The 26,062-nt window shown below is 43.4% G+C and overlaps 2 protein-coding genes, 1 long non-coding RNA gene and 1 other non-coding gene across 10 annotated transcripts in view; 2 read left to right on the forward strand and 2 right to left on the reverse strand.

The window, feature by feature from the left end:
* The window catches only part of RBM39 (RNA binding motif protein 39), a 31,132-nt gene extending 30,361 nt beyond the window's left edge, over window positions 1-771 (reverse strand). For 2 of the 5 annotated variants that reach the window (XM_045885699.3, XM_045885698.3), the window contains exon 1: window positions 453-771. The gene's annotated coding sequence lies outside the window, so the exon portion shown is untranslated. The remainder of the gene's footprint in view (window positions 1-452) is intronic. The other 3 variants (XM_045885697.3, XM_045885696.3, XM_064573093.1) reach the window with 2 other exon arrangements.
* LOC129046085 (uncharacterized) lies at window positions 764-3,183 on the forward strand. Its single transcript, XR_008506813.2, has 2 exons — window positions 764-1,718; window positions 2,515-3,183. It is a non-coding gene; the product is annotated as an uncharacterized LOC129046085 (long non-coding RNA).
* An 18,306-nt stretch (window positions 3,184-21,489) lies between these two features.
* On the reverse strand, window positions 21,490-21,593 carry LOC123852181 (U6 spliceosomal RNA). Its single transcript, XR_006792801.1, has one exon. It is a non-coding gene; the product is annotated as a U6 spliceosomal RNA (small nuclear RNA).
* A 1,671-nt stretch (window positions 21,594-23,264) lies between these two features.
* PHF20 (PHD finger protein 20) overlaps window positions 23,265-26,062 on the forward strand; it is a 144,328-nt gene continuing 141,530 nt past the window's right edge. For all 3 annotated transcript variants that reach the window (XM_045885700.3, XM_064573101.1, XM_045885702.3), the window contains exon 1: window positions 23,265-23,389. The gene's annotated coding sequence lies outside the window, so the exon portion shown is untranslated. The remainder of the gene's footprint in view (window positions 23,390-26,062) is intronic.

The raw sequence follows: 26,062 nt of genomic DNA on the forward strand, positions 1-26,062 counted from the left end.
ACACACGGAAATACATTAAATGTACGATTAAAAAAAAAAAGCCCACAATTAACTGCAAAAACAGAACCCGCGCGCGAGTAAGAGCGCCTCTTTCCGCGCAAAACCCGCGCTGCCATTTTAGGGGCAAAGGGAAACTCCCTCGGTTGGGAGGGGTTGTGTGCCATGGTAGCGTTCGGCTGGCGCCATGTTGGGAGGTCGCAGCCGGCCAGGCCTGGAAGGAAACGGTCGCCATCCGCCCGAAGCCTCTCTGGAGTCCCTGCCACCCAAGAACCATGAAATCTATACGACCGGAAAATAAGGGCGCGGTCGCCGAAATGGAGCCGATTTCTCGAGCCCCCCCCCCCCCGCCCCCCGGAGTCGTTAAAGACCGCCTAAGGAGTGCCCCTCAAACCAGACGAAACCCAGATCTCTGAAAAGCTCTGACAATACACAGGCCTGCGACATCTCCTTACCTGTGCGGGCTTTCGGGCCCCTGGGATGCTTGTATTCGGAAAGAGGGGGGCTGCTGCTGCTGCCGCTGTTGCTACTGTTAAGCCGCTAGGCCCAGGCCGAGGTTCCGCCCAGCCCGAATTTCGGGCTCCGAGGGCGGATAGGCCCGAGCGAATCTAAAAGAAACAATGGGATTAAAGGAGCCCGCGCGGAAGTTCAGGACGGCGGCTTCGGCAGCTCAGGATCCACCCCTGCGACAGCCTCAGCAAGCTCTCTGAAATGGCGGCCGCTGCTTCCCCGTACTCACATCCACCAACACACATACACACACAAACACACGGGGTCTCACAGAGCTCTCAGCACGGGCTCTCGCGAGAAGCTGCCTCTAGTTCCAGACAGGAGCAGCTGAAATATCGCGAGATATAAGCATGGCCCCAGCGACCATGGCCCAATCTCGCGCAATGATTGCGCCACAGATATTCCCATCCCCCACTCAGAGCGGAGCCTTTGACACCCCCTCCACATGGACGTCCGTATCTCGCGAGACCGCGCAAGACGCTAGAGCAAAGACAGTTGGTACACTTCCTGTCAATCTTTTTAAAAACTGAACGCTGAGTGGAGCTCGGTGGTCGCCTCCTCCTTGTGGCGCCTCCTCACAGCTATCTGAAGGTTTCTCTCCCAGCGCTGACCGCCTTTCCCCTCCCCCGGGCCTCCCACCCTGGTGTCTGTCAAGGTCGCCATAAGGGAACCTAGTCCATATGGCGATAGAATGCAACGAAAACCGCCATGTATAGATTCTCCGCCAAGAGTGAAGAAGTGAAAAGCATGTAAAAGAGAAGGCAAGAAAAGACCATATGGGGCTAGGAGGCTATGGGTGTAGAATAAAAATTAGATATTCCGGCCTTTTGGAGCCAGTGGGCTAGCTAGGCACGACTAACTAAAGACCCTTGGAAATAGTGGAGAAAAGCAAAGAGAAGGTGAAAAAACAAACTGCTTCCCTTGGCAATGGATCAGCTATTTATGCCCTGGAATTTTATAGTCTGGCCTTGTGTCGGGTTGCTATTGTTTCTTCAAAAATGTCCCCCATTCCCTTGGGACTTGGCTTCTCGCCCCTTAAGTTTCCCAAATACCTGGCAGTTAAGAGTATACAAGCACCACCTGTTCTCTGGTCAACACTGAAAAAGAGGCAGCAGAGAGGTTGACTATAAGGCTTTTTCCTCCAAGATAAAAATACTTGAAAAAAAATATTTGAAAAACATTAGAGGACTTACAACCAAAAAATCTTACAGGTAAGTCTATTAACAGCTTAGCGATTGAAGGTTAAGATTTGACATGAGATAATTTGGTTCTTGTAAGCTGCTCCAACACTGTGTGACCTTGGACAAGTAAATTAATCTCTCAGAGCCTATCCTCCATTTCCTCTTATGAAGAAGGGGGTAGCATAATTACTGGGCTAAGCTTCTTGAGATTGACCTAGGCTGATAATGCTCACAACTGAATTCTCAGTGTTTAGCCTGGTGCCCAGCCAGGAGGACACTCAATAAATGAATGAAGACCTAACAGGAGTACAGTGAGGATTAAATGAGATAGTGTCTGTAAAGTACCTGGCAAATATTTAATCCTCAGGAAAGCTAACTTCTGTTATTGCTAAACAATTACTTAGAGGAAATGTAAGTGTAAAGGGACTTTACACTTCTGGTTAATTTTCCACACAGGTGTTTCTCTTAGAGGATTAATAGATGTTACATAGTAATATTCCCTTACTCCTTTTCCTGAAAATTCAGATCCTCTTTTAAATTTTTTAAGTATTGAAAATCATCACAGAACATTAAAGCATAATATGCTCAAGCTAACAAAAAAAAAACAAAGCTAACCTTTGCCTTCTCTTTGCCCCTTTAATTCTATTATTGTGACTTGTTAATTGGGCAAATATCAGACCAAAAAGGTGGTCACTTAATAATTTGTTTGTTTGGGAACATGACAACACAATTTGACTTTAACCTCTAGACTTATTTGGGAATAGGAAAGTTTTAAGCTTTCAGTCACTTGATTATTGAATATCTCTTAAATTGTTTTCTGTTCAAGGATGATCAGAGTGAACCTGGAAATTTAGAGCACAATCAAGAAACACCAGCTGGAAAACTCTTCTCTAAAACAAAAGTATTTTTTATGTTTAAAGAAAATATTAACATAATATGTTTTTCATTCATTTTGCAAAGCCTGCCTCTGTCTGGCTTATGGACATTCTGTGTAAATTAATTCCCCTTTCATCATTTTGTTCTCATTTGAACCAAAACGTCATTGGTTTAAATCATCTCCACCATCAAAAATATTATTCTGTTTTATAACTTACAGAGAAGAGGTCACAGAATAACCAAAAGCCTGGAATAGAGGAGGTAATAGATAGAGAATTTGACTTTAAATTTAAAATATTTTGCCAATGTCAGGACACCTGGCTGGCTCAGTCTGTGGAGCATGCAACTCTTCATTTCAGAGTTGTGAGTTCGAGCCCCATGTTGCATGTACAGATTACTTAAAATCTTAAAAATATATTCTGCCATGGGGTGCCTGGGTGGCTCAGTTGTTAAGGGTCTGCCTTCGGCTCAGGTCATGGTCCCAGGGTTCTGGGATCGAGCCCTGCATTGGGCTCCCTGCTCCGAGGGAAGCCTGCTTCCCCCTCTCCCACTCTGCCTGCTTGTGTTCCCTCTCTCACTGTTTCTCTGTCAAATAAATAAAATCTTTTTAAAAAAAAAACATTATGGGGGCACCTGGGTGGCTCAGTCGTTAAGCGTCTGCCTTCGGCTCAGGTCATGATCCCAGGGTCCTGGGATCAAGCCCCGCATCAGGCTCCCTGCTCCACGGGAAGCCTGCTTCTCCCTCTCCCACTCCCCCTGCTTGTGTTCCCTCTCTCGCTGTCTCTCTCGCTCTGTTGAATAAATAAATAAAATCTTTAAAAAAAAAAAAAAAACACATTATGGGGCGCCTGGGTGACTCAGTTGGTTAAGCGACTGCCTTCAGCTCAGGTCATGATCCCAGAGTCCTGGGATCGAGTCCCACATCGGGCTCCCAGCTCAGCGGGAAGCCTGCTTCTCCCTCTGACCCTCTCCCCTCTCATGCTGTTTCTCTCTCTCAAATAAATAAATAAAATCTTAAAAAAAAAAAAATACATTATGCCAGTGTTTTTTGATATCAGTGTATGACTTTTATGGGCAGAGAGTGCTATTTTTGATACTTGCATTTTTTTTTTTTTAATTAAGTAGGTTCCACACCCAGCATGGACCCCTAAGCAAGGCTTGAACTCAACAACTCTCAGATCGAGATCTGAGCTGAGACCAAGTCAGATTCTTAACCGACTGAGCCACACATGCACCCCTGCATTTTTTTTTAAACAAATGTCTATTTTATTTTTTAAAAAGGATTTTATCTATTTATTTGACAGAGAACACAAGTAGGCAGAGCAGCAGGCAGAGGGAGAGGGAAAAGTAGGCTCCCCACTGAGCAGAGAGCCTGAGCAGGGCTCCATCCCAGGACCCTGGGATCATGACCTGAGCCAAAAGCAGACATTTAATCAACTGAGCCACCCAGGCGCCTGCATTTTTTTTAAGTAGGCTCAACACCCAGCATAAGGCTTGAACTCATGACCCCAAGATCAAGAGTTGAATGCTCTACAGACTGAGCCTGCCAGGTGTCCTTTGATACTTGCATTTTAAAAACTAATATTCAATTTATAAAGTAAGTGCATTTTAGGGGCGCTTAGGGGGCTCAGACGGTTAAGCATCTGCCTTCGGCTCAAGTCATGATCTCAGGTCCTGGGATCAAGCCCCACATTGGGCTCCCTGCTCAGCTTCTCCCTCTCCCTTTGCTTGCTGCTTCCCCTGCTTGTACACACACTCTCTCTGTCAAAAATAAATAAAATCTTAAAAAAAAAAGTAAGTGCATTTTAATAGTTATCTTTAAAACTTAAAGACTCACAATTTTAAAATTGTATTTATGAAGCAAAAATTTTAAAATCACCTTCACTTTATTTTATTTATTTTTTTAATAATTTTTTTTTAATTTATTCATTTGAGACAGAGAGAGAGAGAGAGCAGGAGCAGTGGGGAGAGGCAGAGGAAGAGGGAGAAGCAGACTCCCTGCTGAGCAGGGAGCCCAATGTGGGGCTCGATCCCAGGACCCTGGGATCATGACCTGAGCTGAAGGCAGACGCTTAACCATCTGAGCCACCCGGGCGCCCTATTTTTTTTTTTTTAAGATTTTATTTATTTATTTGACAGAGAGAGAGAGAGACAGTGAGAGAGGGAACACAAGCAGGGGGAGTGGGAAAGGGAGAAGCAGGCTTCCCACTGAGCAGGGAGCCCGATGCGGAGCTCGATCCCAGGACCCTGGGATCATGACCTGAGCCGAAGGCAGACGTTTAACAACTGAGCCACCCAGGCGCCCCTCACCTTCACTTTAACCATTCAAGTTGAGCATGGGACACCTGAGTGGCTCAGTCAGTTAAGTGTCTGCCTTTGGCTTGGGTCATGATCCCAGGGGCCTGGGATCCAGTCCCACATCAGGCTTTTTGCTCGGTGGGGAGTCTGCTTCTCCCTCTGCCTGCTGCTGCTTGTGCTCTCTCTCTCTCTCTCTGACAAATAAATAAAATCTTTAAAAATAAAAATAAATAAATAAATAAATACAGCTTGAACAGACAAAACTCTTCAAAAAAATGAGTCCCATTTACTTTAGACAAATTTCCTCAAATTTAGTATGCTTTTATCATTTTTTTTAAATGTATGTTCATTGGCTCCCTTGGTTTTTTTGTTTTGTTTTTTTAAGATTTTATTTATTTATTTGACAGAGAGAGAGACAGCGAGAGAGGGAACACAAGCAAGGGGAGTGGGAAAGGGAGAAGCAGGCTTCCCACAGAGCAGGGATCCCGATGTGGGGCTCGATCCCAGAACCCTGGGATCATGACCTGAGCCGAAGGCAGATGCTTAATGACTGAGCCACTCAGGCCCCCCCTTTTATCATGTTTTTTGATGTCAGTTCTACACCCAACATGAGGCTTGAACTCACCATCCCAAGATGAAGAGTCACACTCTACTGACTGAGCCACCCAGGCACCCCCTTTTATCATTTTAACATGTATTATTTTGAGCACTTTAACTTTCCCAAGTATGTAAACAATTCTTCTAAATCCAAGATATTAAAATTATAGAGGGGTGCCTGCTGGCTCAGTTAGTAGAGCGTGTGAATCTTGGTCTTAGAGTTGTAGGTTCAGTCCCATGTTGGGTATAGAGATTACTTAAGAAAATATATATATATATATATTTTTTTTTTTTTTTTAAGAGAGGGAGAGAGGGGGGTGGAGGGCAGAGGGAGAAGGAGAGAGAGAGAATCTCAAGCAGGCTCCATGCCCAGTGCAGAGCCCAATGTGAGGCTCGATCTCACAACCCTAAGATCATGACCTGAGCCAAAATCAAGAGTCAGATGCTCAGCTGACTGAGCCACCTAGGCACCCTAAAAATAAAATCTTAAAAAAAAATTACAAATATAGTTAGTCTTAAAATTTCTTAAAATTTTCTGATGTGGTTTCCTATACCTTTCCACATAAAATCACAAATCTCAATCATTCAATCATACATATTTAACTAGAATCTTTAGTATGCAAAATTCTCTTAAACATTACAATTTAATTTATAAATATATACAAAGTACCCCTAAACTTAATATAAAAGTTTTAAGGGGCACCTGGGTGGCTCAGTCAGTTGTGTGTTCAATTTCAGCGTGGGTCATGATCTTGGGGTCATGAGATCCAACTCTGCATCCAGCTCCATGGTCAGCAGGGAGTCTCTCTCTAAAAATAAATAAAATAAATCTTAAAAAAAAATTTAATATGAAAGTTTCAAGACATCATATCTATCTATATATATTTTTAAAGATTTTATTTATTTATATGACACAGAGAGACACAGCGAGAGAGAGAACACAAGCAGGGGGAGTGGGAGAGGGAGAAGCAGGCTTCCCCCTGAGCAGGGAGCCCCATGTGGGACTCGATCCCAGGACCCTGGGATCATGACCTGAGCCGAAGGCAGACGCTTAACGACTGAGCCACCCAGGCGCCCGACATCATATCTATATTTAAAATTAAACCTCTCTGTATAAAAAAAACACCAATAAGAGAAGGATTTTATTACCTGAAAAAACTTGTGATTGACATTACAGGAGAATGCAGATATGCAGACACTAACTCAGAAGACCAAGGTTCCTTTTTGACCAGAGTTTTTCACCTGGAGCAGAGACTGCAGTGGCATAGTCTGCCTGATAGTTTCCAGCAATATTATTGAGCCACTCTCAGGCACAATGAACCTTTATTTTTCCCTAATTATGACAGCAAGAAACTCAAGCCTCTTCATACAGATGGAATTAATTTTGCCACCTGCATTCGGGTGTATGAAATTATCATTCCCCCTTTAGTACTTGATTGTCTAATCAATTTACTGATTGAATTTGGCATTTGTTTCAAAAACTTGTCTCTCTACTGGCCATAATGTCAGGGGCATTGTAGTCACATATCCCAGAGGAATTTTCATCAATTTGAGAATGATTAGTCCTTAAAAGAAGAGGAGCTGTTTCAGGGGTACATCACTAGCCACTTATTTAAGGCTGATACCATGAACTGCAACTCTTATAATTTTGCTTGGTATCACCAACAGAGAATCCTGTCCCTCAAACTCAAGATGCAGGGGTTTTTTTTGTTTTTTTTATTTGAGAGAGAGAGAATGAGAGACAGAGAGCATGAGAGGGAGGAGGGTCAGAGGGAGAAGCAGACTCCCTGCCGAGCAGGGAGCCCGATGCGGGACTCGATCCAGGGACTCCAGGATCATGACCTGAGCCGAAGGCAGTCACCCAACCAACTGAGCCACCCAGGCGCCCCGCAGTTTTTTTTTTTAATTAATTTTTTTAACGTGCAGTTTCTTAAGAGCCTATGTGAACTAGATAAGGAAACAACAATTGATGTTTTGGCCGGAGTTTAATACTTGGTTAAAAAATTACAATGTCAGGGGGCCTGGATGGCTCACTCAGTTAAGCATCTGCCTTTGGCTCAGGTCATGATCCTCGAGTCCTAGGATCGAGTTCCGAGTTGGGCTCCCTGCTCAGTGGGGAGCCTGCTTCTCCCTCTTCCTCTGGCCCTCCCCCCAACTCATGCTCATGCTCACCCGAGGACACTCTCTCTCTCTCTCAAATAAATCTTAATAAAAACAAAGTACAATGTCTTAACCTCCCATATTTATGGGATCAAGAAAACTAAGGGGCACTCATGAATAAGGTGATAATATAGCCCATTTGTCCATTCCATGGGCAAAAGAATTGTCCAAAATATTATTTTAGCTTGAAAACAAAAGTGAAAAAATTCAATATAACAAAACATAATTTAGAATACTCTTTTGGAATTTTATTAGTGAAATATACCGTTTACTAATTCATTCAATAAATATTTAGCACCTTCAGTATTTTCAGCACTCTGCAGGACAATTTGTGGGTACAAAATAAAAGCACAGTCTCTTTCCTTCAAGAGTTTCCAGGTTAGGGCGCCTGGGTGGCTCAGTCGTTAAGCATCTGCCTTTGGCTCAGGTCATGATCCCAGGGTTCTGGGATCGAGCCCCACATCGGGCTCCCTGCTCCACGGGAGGCCTGCTTCTCCCTCTCCCACTCCCCCTGCTTGTGTTCTCTCTCTCGCTGTGTCTCTCTCTGTCAAATAAATAAATAAAATCTAAAAAAAGAAAATGTTGTATGAAAAACAAAAGAAGTATCAACCCACAATGATTTTGAATGAAAGCATGTGATTACTTGATATGAGTGAATGGCCCTATACAATGAATAGCCCAGAAAATAAGGATGTATTTAGTAGGCTCATTCTTTTCTGGAGCCAGAAAAAATAGATCCTTAACAATTATTTTCTGAAGGAGGGCCAAAGAGACATTATTTGTCTAAATATCTTTAAGTAACCAGGTCCTACCTCCATATATAAATGAAGCATCTGAGTTGGAATATATGACTTGTATGCAGTGGTTGTAAAAGGAACAAGAGATGTCAGCAAGAACATGGAAAAAGTTGAACCCTCAGACATTGCTGGTGTGAATGTAAAATGGTACAACTCCTGTGGAAAACAGTTTGTCAGTTTCTCAAAAAGGTAAATATGGAATTAACATATGATCCAGTAATTCCATTCCTAGGTATAGACACAAGAATTGAAAATATATTTTCAGTGGCACATGGCTGGCTCAGTTGGTAGAGCATGTAACTCTTGATTTTGTTTAAAGGCATATATATATGTTTTCAAACAAATACTTGTACACAAATTTTCATAGCAGTACTATTCATAGTAGCGAAAAAATAGACAGAACCCAAATGTCTATCAACTGATGAATGCATAAACTAAAGATGGTATAGCCATACAATGGAATATTATTCAGCCATAAAAAGGAATGAAGTACTAATATGGGCTACAAAGTAAACGAACCTCAAAAACACTATGCTAAATGAAAGAAGCCAGACACAAAAGGTCATATATGTAGTATGAAATATTCAGAATGGGTAATTCCATTCTGCAGACAGTGGTTACCAGGGAATGTGGAGAGGGAAGTATGGGGAGTGACTTTTTTTTTCTTTAAGACTTTATTTGTCAGAGAGAGAAAGAGAGCGAGCACAAGCAGGGGGAGCAGCAGGCAGAGGCAGAGGGAGAAGTAGGCTCCCCACTGAGCAAGGAGCCCGACGCGGGACTCGATCCCAGGACCCCAGGATCATGATCTGAACCAAAGGCAGATGCTTAACCAAATGAGCCACCCAGGGGTCCCGGGGAGTGACTATTTAATGGGTATGAGATTTCCTTTTGGTATGATGAAAATGTTCTGGAGCTAACTAGCGATGACGGTTGCACAACATTGCAAATGTAGTAAATACCAAAAATTAGATCCATTAGTATAGTTAATGGTTAATTTTATGTTATGTGAAATTTACCTCAGGAAAAAAGAAGGAAAAAAAAAAGCGATCTTCTATGGACCTCTAGAATCTAGAGCAAGATGCTGGAGGGAGATACTGGAAGTAAAAAGCCCTCAAATCTTTGCTTTCTACTACACATCTCTCATCATGTTATGGCTTCACTCTCTCTTTTCAGGATATTGAAATAATTCCTCAGGCAAATATATACTGAAGTTTTACAATGTGTTAGTTACTAAACTAGGCACTAGGAAAACAAAGAATGGAGTACAAACACAGTCATGGCCTCTGCCCTCCTGGAACTTACAATCTAGTTGGAGGAGGCAGGCATTGATCAAAAGACCATATCTGTAAAAAGATGTACAACTGTGACAAATGCTACAAGAGAGGTTACAGTGTTATGAAAACATCTTAAAGGAAGATTTAGTGTGAGAAAGGGCATTTAATAGGTGAAGAACATTCCAGTCATAGATTAAAATATGCCAAAGGCCTTGTAGCAGGAGGAAGTATGCTGTCCTTAAGCATCTGCCAAAATGTCATGTGGCTGTAGCAAAAAAGCTTATGAAGGGGTGCCTGGGTGGCTCAGTCATTAAGCATCTGCCTTCGGCCTCAGGTCATGATCCCAGGGTTCTGGGATCGAGCCCCACCTCGGGCTTCCTGCTCCGCAGGAAGCCTGCTTCTCCCCCTCCCACTCCCCCTGCTTGTGTTCCCTCTCTCACTGTGTCTCTCTCTGTCAAATAAATAAATAAAATCTTAAAAAAAAAAAAAAAAGCTTATGAAAAAAAGCCAGGCCATACAGAGCCTTCTGACCAGGTAAGGTGAGTCATTACTAGGTATTTTCTCACCTCTAAATCCACCCTCTGCTTTAGGATTTTTGGGGTTGGGACTCTGCAAATATTTCTCCTTTCATAGTGGCTCTCTATTAAGGTCTCCCAATAGAGACTACCAGAAGAACACTGCAAGGCTCAGGAGGAATGATGGAAGCCTCCTTCCTGTTTGCTTCCTGTTCCTATCTATGGCATCCAGCAAAGCTTCTCAATTCCAGCAGTGGCAGTCCCTTCCCATTACAAGCAGCTGAATCAGAATGCAGTTTTTCCAATACTTATAGAACCAGTCTCATTATTCTGTCTTCAGAGACACAAGCACTGACTGCCCAGTGCCTCCTACTCACAGGTCTGGGTCTCAACCCCGTGGGGCCCTTCCCCCCAATTCAGAGACACAAGCAGTACCTCCTCTTCAGACATCCAAATTTCAGCTGTTTGGCCCTTCTTTTAATTTTTTTTTTTTTAAGTTTTACGTTTTAGTAATTCCAACTTCTACCCTTTATTTCCTCAGCCCTAGAGGTGGTAGGTGTTCCTACAATTACTACCACCATGATACCTTAGATTTCTCCTTTTACTTCTTCAGTTATGTAGTTAACAATCCATTATATTAAATTCTCTTTCGTAGCATGTGGTTTCTACCTCCTTACATGACCTTGACTAATATGTAAGGTTCTGATATTTACTCTTCAAGATCCAGTTCAAATGCTACCTTCTACATGTCTTTCCCCATTTCCCTCAGCCTTCAGTTAATTTTTTTAAAGATTTATTTATTTACGGGGCACCTGGGTGGCTCGGTCATTAGGCGTCTGCCTTTGGCTCAGGTCAGGATCTCAGGGTCCTGGGATCAAGCCCCGCATCAGGCTCCCTGCTCAACTAGGAGCCTGCTTCTCCCTCTCCCTCTGCTCCTCCTGCTCATGCTCTCTCTCTCTCCAGTAAATAAATAAATCTTGATTTATTTATGTTATGTGAAATTTACCTCAGGAAAAAAGAAGGAAAAAAAAAAGCGATCTTCTATGGACCTCTAGAATCTAGAGCAAGATGCTGGAGGGAGATACTGGAAGTAAAAAGCCCTCAAATCTTTGCTTAAATAAATCTTGATTTATTTATTTACTGGAGAGAGAGATCTCTTGAGTGGGAGGAGGGGCAGAGGGAGAAAGAGAATCCTCAAGGCAAGTCCCCGCTAAGCGTGGAGACTGATGTGGGGCTTGATCCCAGGACCCTGAGATCATGACCTGAGCCAAAATCAAGAGTTGGATGCTTAACCGACTGAGTCTCCCAGGCGTCCCTCCTTCAGTTAATTCTTAATGTCTTTTTTAAGGCCTATAGGCTTTTGTTTTTCTAATCATATGCCAAATCACTCCCACAAGCCTAATAACATCCTTCTGTTGCCCTACAATTACAATGAAACTCCATCACGCAAATTAACTCTGTGGATCTAACAAATTCACCTACCAATTCTAATAGAGAAGGGTAGGTATAGAGCAGGCAGGAACAGAGATGGGTTCTCATCCATTCTCCTACATATTGTAATTCTGTGCAATTATCTCTTAGCTAAGTTTCACTTTTCCCAGCCTTGAAGATGGCTCTGAGGATTAAGTAAAAAGATTAAGTAAGATAATGTACGTGAAGACCTTAGCACCATTCAAAAAATAAACTATTATTTTTGCTATTAGTTTACAATTTATCCAGCTATGAATACCAAGACATAATTTTTGTTTAGATTAAAAAAAAAAAATGCCAGGGGCGCCTCAGCTGAAGGCAGATGCTTAACTGAGCCACCCAGGCGTCCCCCCGCCCCCCACTATGGCCTATTTTAAGCTACCAGATGAATATTTATCAGCTCTTGCAAATCAATAGAAGCTGGTTCCAGCACTCCATTGTATGTCTGTAACATGGAGTGAACTATACAACATGTTTTAAGTCTCAGTTTTCTCATTTGTGAAATATCTGTGGGATAATAATAGAACCTAGTTTATAAAATTGAGGCAAAAGTTGGAGCACCTGGGTGGCTCAGCTGGTTAAGCATCTGCCTTCAGCTCAGATCATGATCCCTGAATCCCGGAATGGAGTCCCAAGATTGAGCTCCTCCCCCCACTTGTGCTCTCTTTCTCAAATAAATAAATATTTATTTATAAAAACTGTATTTTATTTATTTATTTTTAAATATTTTATTTATTTATTTGACAGAGAGAGACAGCAAGAGAGGGAACACAAGCAGGGGGAGTGGGAGAGGGAGAAGCAGGCTCCTCGCTGAGCAGGGAGCCCAATGCGGAGCTCAATCCCAGGACCCTGGGATCATGACCTGAGCCGAAGGCAGACACTTAAAGACTGAGCCACCCAGGTGCCCCTAAATAAAATCTTTAAAAAATTTCAAAAAAATGAGGCAAAAGTTAAATGAGTTAATGGAAATAAGGCACATAAATCAGTAGCTGACACACAGTGTTAACTTTATTATTTTTATTATTTATATATTTATCGTGTGTCCTTTTCTCCATATGCCACCAACATTGGTTTGTCATTTCCAATGTTTTCTGCTACATTTTCCAATGTTTGTACTGATTCAAGCAAGTCTATCAAGTTCTGTGGCAGTCTTGGATCTAGCAACAGAATATCTACTTTGCTAGCCATGGATTTGATGATAAACCAACAGATATAAAATCTTGGCAGACATTTCTCAAGATGTTGACTTATTGTATTTCTTTAAAGATTTTATTTATTTACTTGAGAGAGAGAGAGAGAGAGGGAGAGAGAAAGCACAGGCAGGGGCAGGGGGAGAGGAAGAGGGAGAAGCAGACTCCCCACTGAGCAGGGAGCCCAATGCGGGGCTCGATCCCAGGACCCTGGGATCATGAACTGAGCCGAAGGCAGACGCCTAACTGACTGAGCCACCCAGGCACCCCACCCCATTTATTTTTTTAAGGATTTTATTTTTGGGGCGCCTGGGTGGCTCAGTCGTTAGGCGTCTTCCTTCGGCTCAGGTCATGATCCCAGCGTCCTGGGATCGAGCCCCACATTGGGCTCCCTGCTCCACAGGGAAGCCTGCTTCTCCCTCTCCCACTCCCCCTGCTTGTGTTCCCTCTCTCACTGTGTCTTTCTCTGTCAAATAAATAAAATCTTAAAAAAAAAAGATTTTATTTTTAAGTCCTATGGTCATGATCTATTAGTTGACATTGATCATTTTCCCATTGGAAATTCTGCTATATAGAGTGCAATAGTTTCCCACTGAAGGTTTTAGGGAGCACAGAGGAATGCAGGAAGCCTTATCATCTGTTTTACCCCATTTTCTTAATCTGTTCACAAAGTCTCAGATGGCCTGCATCTCCCTGCCTAGAAATATCTGTCCTTGAAGATGTTTGTGTTTTACTTCCTCTAGGAAGTTGGCCTTTATCATGACTACCATTGTTAGACTCAATCAATCTCTCATTATTGCTCTTACTGGACTGTAATTCAATTTACACATTTGACTTCACTACCAGATTGTGAGCTACTCTGAGAACACTGACTGCTTCTCCTTTATCTTTCCACGCCTCCCCCAGCTCCTAGCATCCTGCCTGGAATGTGCTGGTTGTTTAACAACTATTTGTTGAATTAGTTGGGGTTGCTTTGGAGATGCATCAGTATAAAGCCAGGATGTAAAGAAGAAGGATGAAAGAACTCAGAAATAGAACATGTTGCCCAGTGACAATTAAGTATAGACAAGCAGGGCATGTTCCCACACAGACAGGAATTCTGTATGATTTCAAATTCGGCTGCGTGGGTGAGTTGAAAAGTCAGAAGATTTCGTTGGAAAGGTACATAAGGGCTAATTTGTGAAAGGGCTTCCATGCTCTGGAAGAACAGTAGCCAGTGGTGTGCTGGAGTGGACTTGGACCGGCTCATGAATCAATTATAAAATGTCCAGGAATTTTGTGAGCCAGTTGATCTCACATTGGTAGTTTGAAATCAGCCACAGTGTGGGTATTTATACCACAAATAGATCTGCAAATGCTGAAAATCAACCTTTCCTTTTTTTTCTCAGAGACAGAGTTGTTGATAGGCCACTGGAAAGCTTTTTTTCTTTTTTTTTAAGATTTTATTTATTTATTTGAGAGAGAGAGTGAGCGCGCGTGCAAGAGAGAGAAGGAGACAGAGAAGGAGCAGGAGGAGAGGGAGAAGCAGACTTGCTGCTGGACAGAGAGCCCAACATGGGGCTTGATCCCAGGACTCTGGGATCATGACAGGAGCCAAAGGCAGATGCATAATCGACTGAGCCACCCAGGCCCCCTGGCCACTGGAAAGTTTTGGACATCACATTTAAAAGGTTGTTAAATCTTATAAGGTTGTTATAAAGATTGGATGAGAAAATAAATATGTAAAAAGCTTAGAGTACCTGGCATAACCGAAGTACCCCAAAAATACTGTTTGATACTCTCATGAGAAATTTTAAGTTCCTATTTCATGTTAGACATTATTCCATGCACTGGGGATATAGCAGTAAACAAAACAGTGTCCCTACCGTTATGAATTTTAAATTCTAAGGATATGAAACAGATTTTTAAAAAAGTTTTATTTAAGTAATCTTTACACCCAACATGGGACTCGAACTCATGACCCCAAGATTAAGAGTCACATGTTCTTTTGACTGAGCCAGGCTGTCACCCCTGCACTTTTATTATTCTTAGCAATGTGACCTTAGACAAGCAACTTATCTTCTCTGGGCCTCCATTCCTTCAGCTGCAAAATGATGATAATAAATAGGACCCCTCTCCAAGGGTTATTGTTTTGTTTTGTTTTTTTAAAGATTTTATTTATTTATTTGACAGAGAGGGACACAGAGAGAGCAGGAACACAAGCATGGGGAGTGGGAGAGGGAGAAGCAGGCTTCCCGCGGAGCAGGGAGCCCGAAGCGGGGCCGATCCCAGGACCCTGGGACCATGCCCCGAGCCAAAGGCAGAGCCTCAACGACTGAGCTACCCAGGCACCCCTCCAAGGGTTATTGTTTTATTTTATTTTTTTAATTTTTTAATTTTTTAAAAAAGATTTTATTTATTTATTTGACAGAGAGAAAGAGAGCCAGAGAGGGAACACAAGCAGGGGGAGTGGGAGAGGGAGAAGCAGGCCTCCCGCGGAGCAGGGAGCCCGATGTGGGACTCGATCCCAGGACCCTGGGATCATGACCCGAGCCGAAGGCAGACGCTTAACGACTGAGCCACCCAGGCGCCCCCTAAGGGTTATTGTTTTAAATGAAATAATTCATGTAAAGTACTTAGCACAGTGCCTAGCAAACAGTAAATGTTCACTAAATATTATCATCATTATTGTTTTTTCCAAAAGGGAGAAAGATTTGATGTAGAACAGGAAGGGGAGGCAGGCAAAGGTGAGGGTGTAGGGGTTAAAGGAAAATTTGGAAAATCTGTAGGGAATATAAATATAACTTTTCTTTTGTCATCTGGCCTTTGAAAAGTCAGAGGTCCTACTCCAAGGCATGTGGTGGGAGGGCAGAAGCCCTCTGGGGCAGGGAGAGTTAAATGTGGGCAGGATCTAGCTCTTTTGTAGTTGTCAGGTTTTGTCTTTTGGGTTTTTATGAAGCCTTTCATTTCTACTTTAGCCAAGTATGCAGAAGTTTCTGGCTCTATTTTACCTCTTGCAATAAAAAGGGTCCGCTGAAAATAAGAGGAGGAGGAGGGATGATAATTTAGCAACTAGGATAAATAAAAAACTTAAAGACCCAGGGGCACCTGGCTGGCTCAGTGGGAGGACCATGTGACTCTTGATCTAGGGTTTGTAAGTTCAAGCCCCACATTGGGTGTGGAGATTACTTAAATAAATAAATTTAAAAAAAAAAGGAAAGAAACGTGTAAAGACCTGAAAAGGGTTTATTAAGTAGCAAGAAAAGAAAAAAAGACAGTAATATAGACAAGGAGAGCAGGGAAAATAGAATAAGGTGTGAGAGTACTTGTGACTACCTGTTTCTCCATAATTACCATCCAGTGACTTTCTTTAGTGTGCTATTTAGAGCCTGGAATTCGGGATCCAGATTGGATGTCAGATATGGTTTTAGGCCCAAGGGAACTGTGGGTTGTGCTAGGTAGGGTAAAGTCTAGGAGGTGAGATTTCAAATGCACAAGTGTGGGGCAACAAAGAAGGGGGAGAGAGCTTTTAGGTCTTAGTGAGTCAATAAGCAGGTAAGAGGGAATCCAGTGGAGTTTGAGCAGCAGAATGTCGATTACTAACATTCTTCACCACCACCACTACTTTTTTTTTTAACATCAAATGTGCATAATTACAGATATACTCATATATTTGTTTCTTGGTGCCGTTTCCATTAAGCCAGACACAACCCCTCTTTTTTTCCTGTTTTGAACATACAAGGCTGTTTATTGAAGCACTGTTTATAACAATTGGAAACATTGTGAATGATCATCAGTAAGAGAATTATTTATTGCAACATTGTTTTTTTCTCTTTTTAAAACAAAAATCTCTCTCCAAACCATCATCACCTATTTACACTTGATCTTAGCCAAAAGGCTGAGAAGCGATCATCACCTTTTAAAAAAATTTTTAAATATATTATTTATTTATTTGACAGAGAGAGACGCAGCGAGAGAGGGAGCACAAGTAGGGGGAGTGGGAGAGGGAGAAGCAGGCTTCCCGCTGAGCAGGGAACCCGATGAGGGGCTCGATCCCAGAACCCTGGGATCATGACCTGAGCCGAAGGCAGACGGTTAACAACTGAGGCACCCAGGCACCCCCATCATCACCTTTTTAATCTTCCCCAGACTGGGCTTCATTTTAGCTAAAACCATGTTCTATCTTAAGTTGGTTTTCTCCCCCCCCCCCCGTTCTTTTTTCTTATTGCAACATTGTTTATGAACATTGGAAACAAAGTGGCCCCTCTTTGTTTGAGTTACACTTCCTTAGCCTCCATTCCCACTCTCATTTCCCTACATACTGCAAACCATCTGTTTATATATATGTACATTTGTGGATAGAATTTTTTTAGCCCCACCCTGATAGAATAGATTTTTCAATATTGTTGAATTTATAATATTTTCCTTAATGACTTGTCCTTTCATGCTTAAGGATATTTTCCTCTACATTAAGATTATCAAGGGGCGCCTGGGTGGCTCAGTCGTTAAGCGTCTGCCTTCGGCTCAGGTCATGATCCCAGGGTCCTGGGATCGAGCTTCGCATCGGGCTCCCTGCTCCACAGGGAAGCCTGCTTCTCCCTCTCCCACTCCCCCTGCTTGTGTTCCCTCTCTCGCTGTGTCTCTCTCTGTCAAATAAATAAAATCTTTAAAAAAAAAAAGATCATCAAGATAACTTCCAATATATCTCTTTCAATGACACACAGGGGGACATTGACATGTGTGATAAACACAGTTGTACAGTGGGTTATATACATTTCTAGCTAGAAACTGCAACATTACTCATTTCTTTCCTTATCAGGAATGAAAGTAAACGAGAATTAACATAATGGGAATAATCTTGAAACACCTTCTATTTCTTAAACTATAAATAAATGACTGGATCTTAATTATTACAAGTAACAGATTACTTGTGACATATTTTGCAATTGTGGAGTTATATCTTTGGGGAATCTATAGAGGGCAAATTGCAATCTCTAACAAAGTTATAAATGCCTATACTCCTGTGGCTCAGAGCTTCCATTTCTGAGAATCTAGACTATAGTTCTGTATGCACACATGTGCTTTACTATTTGTAAATGGAACATTGTTTTTATTTTTATTATTTATTTATTTATTTTTTAATTTATTTTTTTAAGATTTTATTTATTTGACAGAGAGAGACACAGCGAGAGAGGGAACACAAGCAGGGAGAGTGGGAGAGGGAGAAGCAGGCTTCCCTGTGGAGTAGGGAGCCCGATGCGGGGCTCGATCCCAGGACCCTGGGATCATGACCTGAGCCGAAGGCAGACGCTTAACGACTGAGCCACCCAGGCGCCCCGGAACATTGTTTTTAAATTGCAAAAGATTGGAAACAACCTAAATGGCCTCCAATAAGGGACCGATTAAACAAATTACAGTTTATCCACACAAGAGATACTATGGAGCAGTAATATAAAACAAGATAAGGAAGAAGTTATTTTTATGCCCTTGTACAAAATGTATTCCAGGATGTTCAAATATGTTGTTTAGTGAAAAAAGTAAGGTGGAGGACAATAAATGCTTCCTTTTGGGGACACCTGGCTGGCTCAGTCAGGAGAGCACATGATGCTTGATCTCAGGTTTGTGAGTTTGAGCTCCACGTTGGGTGTAGAGATAACTTAAAAAACAAACAAACAAACAAAACAAAACAAAAAACTTAAAAACATGCTTCCTTTTGTATAGAAGAGTCAGAATATATTTGAACTTATATCTGGGGTATTTTTTTTGAACTTATATTTGAATTTGCTTATATATGTATGAAGAAACCCTGAAAAGATTCATAAGAAAGTAAGAGTAGTGGTTAACCAGTGGAAACAGGACCAATGAGGGACAAGAATTTGAGGGAGACTTTGCATTGTATGCCTTTTATATAGTTTCTGGGATTTGAACCATATGGATAGCATTAACTATTTACAATTAAATTATAAGACATTTGGGGAGTGGAGTACCAACAGATTTAGAGACTGATCATTTAATAAAGTTCTTTAACCTCCATTCCTCCCCCTTTCTCTTTATCCCTGGATTGGCATGAGTTTCAACCCACAAGAAATATTTAATAAGTATGCTTAAATTATAGAGAACAGTGCTAGGTACTGGGGCTCCCAAAGGACAAAGTAGAACAGGACTTAGTCCCTTGAAGTGATCCAGGTGGATTTTATTTTATTTTACTTTTTTAAAGATTTTATTTATTCATTTGAAAGAGAAAAAGAGAGAGAGAGCACAAGAGGGGGGAGGGTCAGAGGGAGAAGCAGACTCCCCGCTAAGCAGAGAGCCCGATGCGGGACTTGATCCCAGGACTCCAGGATCATGACCCGAGCTGAAGGCAGTCGTTCAACCAACTGAGCCACCCAGGTGCCCCTTATTATTCTTTTTAGTATCTAGGACAAGAATAAAAAATGTTCTCTTCTCCTTTTCCTCTTCTTCCCACCCCCCCATAATCTTGCAAAATGCTGGAAATATATTAGAATTCCTACTTAATTCTCCTCCCCCTCACTTGGAGAGCACTAAGGCTTGGGGAGCTCAAGAACCTTCCATCAGGTCCAGACTGGAAGACCTCAGGCCAGGGCCAAGACTCAACTTGCTTCCCTTGAGTCCCCCGGGGCCTTGTGAAGGTTCTTGGACCTCTCAGATGCTGCTGTGACTGTGGTTTCCGGCTTCCTGAGTTCTCACACTCAGCTGAGTGCTGCAGATATCATACCCCAGTTCCTACTTTGGAGACTGACATGCTCAAGCTTGTGATACTCTGAGTATATGGGGTCTTTGAGTGTGAGTCACAGCTGAGGGGCTTGCTTTTCTATTTTAGTTTTCCCCTTTTCCCTAGACAGACTCATTGTAAATACCTTGGGGTTGCATAAGGACAGAGTGTAAAGGTTTGCTGGCTAGAGGCTGAGAAAGATCAGTTTTCTAACTGAATATCCTATCTCATGTTAGGCCTTTAGTTCTGTTTCTCTTTAGCCAGGGACATTTTGAATACTCTAGATGATGACGAATCTAGTAAGAAAGCAATCAGAAAATCATTTATATAGAACTTTGCAGTTTATAATAAATTTTCTCATATGCTATTTAACTTAAATTTGACAATTTAAGGAGAAAAGTGATTCATAGGGAGTGAAAGGACTTTCCATGCAGATACTGCCCGCCTCTTGAGCTACTATATACCTTACATGCATGTAGGGTTTCCTTGGGGAGCTGTCATTTTACAGGCTGGGACCAGAGTTCTGAACTCGTTAGACACTTAGCAGGAGAGATTCTACTTCGTGGAATTGAGGCTGCTTTACATTCATTATTTCACTCATTCACTAATTGTAACTATTAGTTGAATGCCTATCTTGCACAAAGAAAGGCTCTAAGACATAATTGGGAGGTTGAGACCGACTACTAGTGAGATGCTGGGGAGAATCTTTTTTTTTTTTTTTTGTAGTGGGGAGAATCTTAAGGCCCAAAGAGGGATGCTGCTAAGGAGGCAGGGGTAAGACTGGGACTTTAGATCAGAATTTTGCAAACTGGAGTTCTGTGACTAGCAGGTAGTGAAGGTCCAGTTTAGAAGAAGCTGGCAAGCCAGGTTTCTGCAGGAATCAGGAAGAGCTTAACTCCCAAGGTACTTTTTTCATATCCGTATCAAGTTATTTTTGCCTGGCCAGCATCAGCTCTCCCCTCTTTTCCCAACTCGGGGGAATATCCTTAGGGGCATACTGCTCCTCTCTTCTTTTCCTGGCAGCCTGGACTAATCCATGTGATCTGAGATTGACCAATCAACAGCGGCTCTGGGCCAAGATTTTTGCCTCTTAAGTGAGTGACTCAAAGACAAAAGGATGTTAGGACTGAATCCCAGCCGTGGTGTGTGGTGCTGTTGGCAGCAGCAGTTGCTTCTTGGTGAAGCTGCTTTTCTGTCTGCTTGTTTTCCGTGCTTGCCCTCCAGTGCATGCTCTAGGCCCCTAATATCCTTGTAATATATTTCTCTTTTGCTTGTATTGGCAACAGTGTCAGTGCCTGAACTTGCAACAGACAAAGAGAACTTTAACTTACAAATTGCAATGATTTCTTTACCAGGCTGTGAGATCCTTGAGAGCAGGGCCTACATCTCATTCTACCATGTCTTTGGTGCTCAGCTCAAGCCCTGGTTTCAATGCATGCAGGCTGAGTAAGTGAAGAAACAGGTTGTATTTATGTGCGGCTATTGAGTCGGGATTCTTGGCATTAATTATGGTTGTGCGACAACAAATCCTCTTATGCTACAACAGCCACTAACATTTATTTTTTCTTTCTTTTTCTTTCTTTCTTTCTTTTTTCTTTTTTTGAAGATTCCATTTACTTATTTGAGAGAGAGCAGCGAGGGAGAGGGAGAGGGAGAAGCAGATTCCCTGCTGAGCCTGACATGGGGCTGGTTCCCAGGACCCTGAGATCATGACCTGAGCTGAAGGCAGACGCTTAACCATCTGAGCCAAGATGCCCCAGCCACTAACATTTGAACAATTTCATGTTAAGAGACATAAACCGAGAGGATCCTGGGAAGGTCCTTTCTTATTGTATTGGAGTACTGAGCTGAGTTTTTGCAGGTGGTTCTGGTCCTCAAATTCCTGAAGTTTTTTTCTTTTTTTCTTTTTTTAACACAAATGGAATATTTCACTAATTTGCGTGTTATCCTTGGACAGGGGCCACACTAATCTTTGTATTGTTATGATTTTTGTATATGTGCTGCTGAAGTGAACACAGCTGAAGATTTTGTCCCTGGTTTCCCAGAACCTCTTCCTCTGCCCGGAGGTAATGCCCTCTTCAAGCCTGATTTGAAGAACAACTCTCCTATGGACTTGCGCCATAAAGAAGAATCTACTAGTTTTTTTAAAATATCATTTTCTTTCCTTTCATTCCTTTGACAGATAATACATTGAACATCTATTATTTGTCAGGTTTGACAATTCAGTTGATATAAGATAGTTCCTAACTCTAATTTAGGAAATAGACAAATATAATCAAGAGAACAAACAAATGAAATAATTAAAACTGTGTTAGTGCTCTGCTGAAAATGAACAGTAATTAGGTAGAGAGTAATTGTCAAGGGGCAGGCGTTTGATCAAGTGAAGCACTTTTAAATAATGCAGCTAAAGAGAGTCTCACTAAGGTGATGACAAACAGACCTGCATGATGAAGAGTCAGCTTTGCAAAAAGCAACAGCTTATTGGATGATCCAGCAGCTGGAAAGAATTTAGAAAGAACCATAGAAACTGACAGAAAGTCATTGTGGCCGGAGGATGAACAAGGGTGAAGGATGCAGGTGAACGGATTGGCCATTTTAAGCAGGGCAGTGACATGATTGGATTTACATTTTAAGAAGTGCAATCTGGCTGCTTTGTCTTTCTGATGTAAATTAAAGTCCTCATGTCGCTCAAAAATAACGAATGTTCAGCCTTTCTCCTTGGGACTTCCCAAGTCCCGTTGGGAAAACATTTCATACCCTTTGGTTGTGGCTGCCACTCCCACCTAGGTCCCCAGAGGCAAAATACAGCTCCTCTGCACACCAGCAATTGGAATCCTTTCCTAGCTAGGAGTTAATGAGGCAAAGTGTTGGAGGTATTAGTGCAGAGACCCTGAGGCGGCAAGGAACCTGGCTTGAGCACTTACTTTAAAGAGGTCGAGGGGCGCCTGGGTGGCTCAGTTGGTTAAGCGACTGCATTCAGCTCGGGTCATGGTCCCAGGGTTCTGGGATCGAGCCCCGCATCGGGCTCCCTGCTCGGCGCGAAGCCTGCTTCTCTCTTTCCCACTCCCCCTGCTTGTGTTCCCTCTCGCTGTCTCTCTCTCTCTCTAATAAATAAATAAAATCTTAAAAAAAAAAAAAAGAAAGAGGTCGAGAACGTGGGAAAGCAGGATGTGTGAGAATGTGAGAAAGGCAGGTTAGGTTCAGGCTTCGAAGAGCCTGGTTGATAGGCTACAGTGGAGATTAAGATTTCAACCCCCGAAGAACAGTGGGCAATGGGTTTTGAGCAAGGTGTGCTGTGATTATACCTGAGTTTTGAAAAGCTCCATTGTCTGTGTGTGAAGAATGGATTGGAAGGGGAAAGGGTAATGGGATGGAGGGCACCAGCACCATCATCTAAGAGAGAGGTGGCCTAGACTGGAGTGTCGGCAGCGGGATGGAGAAAAGTGGGAGGCTTCGAGATGCACTTAGGCGGCGAAATTAACAGGTGATGGGTAGTGTCCAGTCCCAGGCTTCGTGTTACCTCAGTGGTTATGGGTGAATGGGAACTTCGTGCTCTGGATCAGGGCGCCGGCCTGGTTCCCGCGCGTCAGGGCAGTAGGCGTGGCCCGCGGGAGCCATCTCCACGGGGATCAGGCGGGGCGGGGCCGAGGGCGGGGCAGCTGGGGCGCTGCGTCACTCGGTGGTGGCGAGGGTGCGTGTGTGTGGGGGGCGGGGGATACGCTGGGCGCGTCCCGAGGGTCACGTGGTGCGCAGCACGCAGAGTCCTTCTGTCGGTTGGTCCTGGAGCGGCGCAGCCGGAGCGGGGCTGTGAGGTGAGCTCGCGGCGAGACGCGGCGAGGAGAAGCCGGCTGGCCGGGGCCGGGTTGGGCCGGGTTGGGCCGGGCCCGCGCGCTGCGCGCGCTGTGCTAGCGGGAGCGGTGACGGCCGCCACGGCTGCTCCGGTCCCCTGTCCGGCCTCGCTCCCCGCCCGGCCCCGCTCGCCCAGCCCGGAGGGAGGCCCAGGGACCGCTGCTGAGAGCGTGGCGGGCGTGCGAGCGGCGCCCAATCCTCAGGGTTGCCCGAGGGAATGACGGCGGCCGCGGCCAATCAGCGCCGCTCGAGGGGGCTGGGCCGCGGGGTGCGGGCTCGGGGCGCGGAGCGGGCCGTGTTGGGGGTGGGGGGTAAGCGCTAGGGCTAGAGGCTGAGCTGTGTGGTCCCCGGGAGCTCCACCACCAGCCGCTGCTCTTACCTTGTGCTTTGGGAACGCGTTTTCTTTTATTGACTCTTTTATCCTATTCTGAGGAGCACACCCCTTTCTCAAGCCCCTGACTATGGGAGTGTCCCCTTTCTCTATAGTTTAGAGAATGTGGTGCATCCCCTTTATTAAACTCCAGCCCTGGGGTTTTATCTTAATTTCCAAAGTCCCTCAAACGGAGGATGTAACCCATTTCTCAGGCACCCCCCCCAAATTGGGAGGACACTCCCTTTTCCGAGCCTCCAATCTGAACACGCACTCCTTTCAGATTTTGGGGTTTGCCCCTTTATTGAGTCAAATCTGGGGTCCAGTAACCAAAGTTTTGGGGGTGCTTCTATTCCCACAAATCCAAGAAAGAATTCCCTTCTCCAGGCCCCAGATCTTGCAACATGCTTTCCAAAATTTCTTAAATTTAGGGGCTACTTCGTTTCCCCAGCCCTTGAAATCTGGGGGTGCTCCTCATTTCCAGAGTCTACTGAAAATGCGATCCAAATCCTGAAGTTTGTAGGTGGATATTTGCGGTTGCACAAATAAAGGAATTCACTGCTTTTTCTAGTCACTGTATTCTTGGGGTTGCACTCATTTTCATGAGTTCCTCAAATCGAGGAACTACTTTATTTCCTGGGGGGGACTCATTTTCATATCTGAGAGTGTATTTATTTCCTGTGTTTCCAAAATGTACAGAATCCACCCCTTTTGGTTGTACAGTTCTCAGGGTGCAGCCACCTTCCTGAAACCTTTTAAGTCGGGAGGACACACATTTTTTTCTAAGTCTTCTCATTCCGGGTCCATGATCCTTGGTTCTTGAGCATGCCTCCTATCCTTTTTAGCTTTTCTTCTATCCAAGACATTTTCATTCCTCAGTTTCCTTTCCTCTTTGGAACCCCATTTCCCTTTTAGGTGCTCTCCCTGCTTGGTCAGGGCACCCATTTCCTCTTCCTTCCTCTGGTGAATGCATATCTTCTGCACAGCACTTTCTCTGCCTCTGCGACCTTTTTTCTGAGCATACTTCCTATAGTCACATCTCCTGAATTCCCCTCCCCCAAGGAAAAGATCCCCCTCCAAAAGGGTGCCTGCATGTTGTCTTTCGTATGTCTACTTTATCTTTTATCTTTCTGCTTTCTACTAACAGAAACTCTTCTATCTTAGTTTGCCCTATCCCATTTTCTGCATTTTTCTGGTTTCTAACTCCCTTTGGACACTGCTCTGCTTACTGGTGTCTGTAGAGATTTTCCCTTTTCTACTTACTCCTTGAGCTGGAGGTGGCCTTAAGTCCAGGACTGTCTGACCCTCCAGCACCGATTTTAAACTGGAAAGGAATCCCCTTGCCTTTCTTTGATTATTCACAGGACTCTTAATTCTCCCGGTGGTTTGCTTCCTGTAAGATTCTGGTTAAATGTGTACTGTTTTCTCCTTTGCTTTTCCCCCATATATTGGGAAAACATTCTGAAGGGATTCTTCCAGTCTTGCTTCCAACTCATAAGCTTCCTCCCTATATTGGCTTTCTTCCTTTTATCAAGAAAAGAGGTCATTTGGAGGAATCTCTTATCTTTTTGTTCTTGTCCCTGAGGTGCATGTGGGGGTTGGATACTCATCTCTCCCCATCATTTTCTCACATGTCTGCCAAGCCTTGCTCCCAATCCCCACCTTAGAATCTCCAAATATCTGGGACCTCTCCTAATATCTGGGACCAAATATCTGGGACCTGTATAAAAGCCTCTCAGTAGGTTCTTTCTTTTGTAGTTCTTTCTGCCTTTCCAGATCTTACTCAGGGCTTCTCTGCCTGAACCCCTAACCGGATTAATTTCTCCACAGCTGGAATCCCAAGTGCTTATGGGATAATGATACCTCTGACCTTTCTCCCTTTTGGGAAGTACTTGAGTGTGCAGCTGTATGAGGCCTCAGTGGGGGAGAGAGTTTGGGCCTGAGAAGCTACACTGGCAGGATGAGGCAGGAAAGTACTGCATTTTCAGGACCACATCCTTCTGAATCTCATTTGGAGATTGGATGTTTGCCAAGCACCTGCTTCTTAGGGATGCTGGGGGATTTAATGATACTCCCAGGAACCTGTAGGAATTAATGGGGCTTGTAGAGAAGTGCTCTGAACTCAGTGTTGGAACTTGCATAAAATTAACCATTATTATATTTTCAGAACAACTAAACTGTTCTATATTTCATGTGCTTGAAAGCTCTAGAGCTAAGGTATGTTATTTCAGGAAGTGAAATGGATCCCACATTTAGATCATGTGGT

Source organism: Mirounga angustirostris, unplaced genomic scaffold (assembly GCF_029215605.1).
Source record: "Mirounga angustirostris isolate CCGP_5_RB_7025 unplaced genomic scaffold, mMirAng1.0.hap1 SCAF_10, whole genome shotgun sequence".
Classification (NCBI taxonomy): domain Eukaryota; kingdom Metazoa; phylum Chordata; class Mammalia; order Carnivora; family Phocidae; genus Mirounga; species Mirounga angustirostris.